Below are 3390 nucleotides of genomic sequence, written 5' to 3' on the forward strand. Positions count from 1 at the left end.
TGCAAAGTGTGACAGCCCCACCGCCCCCTAAGGCGTACCAGAGGGGTTAGCGGACTGCCTGCCCAACTCTCGCCAGGACTAACGAGGCAGTTAAATACATTCTAAGACGTTTCGGAATAAAGTAGTGCGTTTACACGAATCAAAATCGCAAAATGAAAAAAAAAAACAAAACGAACCCGCCAATGAATAGTGGTTGCCACGTCACCCACCAGACCGAAACCAATCAACTACTAATAGTGTTACATAACTCTAGAGAATGAACATTTCCAAACCAAATAGGATACATGAACAGGGGTAAATAGTTTTATACACATATGTTTGCAATTTACAAATAAAAGGAAAATATTGGGATCCAAGTACATTCAGAGTTTCCAACCATCGAGGAGCTTTACACAAGAATATATTAAAACTAGCTCAACTCGTACATCAAAACATCATAGTCTTCAAAAGTTGTTCCCTGTAAGAAAAACAAAATTTAATGGAGTGAGCTTTCGCCCAATGAGGTACCATCACTCAGGCATTCAAGGAGTACAAAATCACAATGATACACTATGCAAACAAGTTCATCAAGTGAGCACAACAACCATCACACTCCAAGAATATTTGTAAAAGGATACGGTCGGCTCTCAAGAGCCCTTTTCCACTTTTGGCATACTTGATCTCACCTCATTGACGCTCCGTCAATGTATAAAAGTAACCAATACCGTAGACCCCACTTTACTCCCCCACTTTACTCCAATTCCTTCCACCTCACATACCCCTACCGGGCCCAAACTCCAAACAGTTCAATAAATGGTAATACTCGAGTATACCGGAATCAAAAGTCTCGTACCCATCGATTCCTTAGAAACAGTTCCCCATGGCTTATCAATTTCCTCGACCAAGCCCATGCTGGCTCGATTCAATTGACCACCAATGGAGTTGAGCTCAGAATCAACAGTATAAGTCGTTGGATACACGTCCAAACGACACCAATTCAAGTATAATCAAGACAATTCAAGTGATATAGTAAACAGTCAATTAAGCCATAGAGTACGAGAGTGGTAAAGTACACTCTCGTCTCAACCAGTATCATCAGTAAACAAAAACATTCCAATCATACATCTCAAGTATAACAAAGCCAAGAAATATCAATCAGGTGAGTAGTACACTCACCAAGCAAACACAGAGTGAAATCACAAATTTCTGTCCGACGAGTGCCTTGCGTCACCAGCACGCCCTAAAATATTCAATAACACACAGTAAGACTCGATTACGAGTCATAAACCAAATCCACATACTACCAAAAATAAGGCCCCATGGGAACGTATAAGTACAAAATTAAGCTAGGGAAAGTCCGGAAATGAAAGTTAAGCCCTAAAATCGAAAAACAGATTTGACGTCGTTTAGCGTATCGGACACAACCGAAACTACGCTTATCGGATTGGTGTGAAATTTATACCATTTCGAAGCTAAGATAAAGGGATACAACTTTACGGAAGACCACTCAGTCCAGTTCGTAGTGTAGCTAGGTCAAAATTTCAATGTACCAAACCAGAATCGTACAAACAGGTTAGCTAACTACATTCTGGTTATATGACCATAACTCAGGCTACCAAAATCCAATTGTGGCGTTTCTAGGGCCGTTAGAAAGCTAAGATACAGCACTACAACTTTTGTGTTTTGACCAAATTCTAATTCGGTAAGGATCAGGGTGAAAAGTCTCGTTCAGATTGGGTGAAGTGTCAACTCTGTCCACCGAACTCTACCCAGGGCAGTCTGGGGGTATTTCTGTCTTTTCACAGGCTACGGAGCTCGGATTGGGCTGAATATTTACAGGCAACTATAAAACATCATTTCCTACAATTTTCATGTTTTAACCCAAGGCTGATTCGGCCTCCAACCTAGCCGAACAGAATAGGGCAGAACAGGGTTTAGTTGAAACCCTAATCTGGAAATTTCGGTACAAAGCGGAAATTTTCCGTAAATCGCTACAATTTACGCATCAAAGCTTCATTCTAGACCATTCCAAGCCATCATACATGGCCAACCAATATTAAACATATAAAAATAGAAAAATCATGAATAATTATGAAAATTCACCAATCTCCACCAAAAGTCACAAAATCTTGCACAAAACCAACTCTATGACTAACACAAGTCATTAATTTCACATTATCAAAACCAAAGAAGGAATTCCTCAACTACTCACCTTGCAACCCCAAGAAAAGAGTCAACTTAGCACCACTTTCTTTCAAACCACTTCACCAACAACTTTAATCCTACCTAGAGAAGGGTTTTTATGGAAAAATTGAAAGTTTAAACGGTTGATTTGCTAAATTTGTGCAAGAAATGGAAGAAACAAGTTGAGAGCTTTTTTTTCTTTTCTTGTTGAGAGGGCCGGCTATAGGAATGGAGAAAATGAAGATTTTTTTGTCAATTTTAAGCTTTTAGTAAAGTTCATGAATAGTAGTCAAAGTCAAGATTGAGTCACAAAGTGACACTTGTCACTTTCTTTAATTCAAAGCTATCATTTTGTCTCTCCAACTCTCATCCATCTAGTAACCTCTAATTATCTCTTAACACCTGATAAATTAAATCCGATATACACAACTTAACCTAATTGGCCGAATTTTATCGAACTTACCGCACTAGTGGGTCCCACATCCGGTATACGCTCTTAATTTCTCAAAAACTAACAATACTAGAAAAATAATTTTAGAACTATATTTACTCATAAAAATTATCTAGAAAATTTTCCTAATAAAGAAAATATAGAAAAGGCATGCAATGAAATAAAATAAAGTCTAGAAAATAAGAAAATTCACGAGTTCTCACACTCTCTCCCCCTTAAAAGAATTTCGCCCTCGAAATTTTCTCACCTTGATTCACAAAAAGTTCAGGGTATTTCTTTTGCATTTCTTCTTCCATCTCCCAGGTAGCCTCTTCGACCCCATGGTTTCTCCACAATATGTTTACCAAAGGAATCTGTTTGTTTCTTAGTTCCTTAACTTTCCGGTCAAGCAACTGCACAGGTTTCTCTTCATAAGTGAGCGATTCATCTATTTCGATTTCCTCCGATTGTAAGATATGAGACGGGTCGGAATAATACTTTTTAAGCATCGAGACATGGAAGACGTCATGAATTCGGGATAGACTGGGCGGTAGTTCAAGGCGATATGCTACTTTACCAACCCTTTGGAGAATCTTGAAAGGTCCGACGAACCTTGGTTGAAGCTTCTTTCCTCTACCTGCCGTGATGCTTCGTAACGGTGTGACCTTGAGGAAAACACGGTCTCCAACTTCGAACTCTAAGTCTTTTCTTCGATTGTCCGCGTAGCTCTTTTGTCGGCTTTGAGCTGTTTGTAGTCTTTGCCGTATTAACTTGACTTTTTCTCGTGCCTCCTCTAT

This window comes from Coffea arabica, chromosome 1e, assembly GCF_036785885.1.
Source record: "Coffea arabica cultivar ET-39 chromosome 1e, Coffea Arabica ET-39 HiFi, whole genome shotgun sequence".
NCBI lineage: Eukaryota > Viridiplantae > Streptophyta > Magnoliopsida > Gentianales > Rubiaceae > Coffea > Coffea arabica.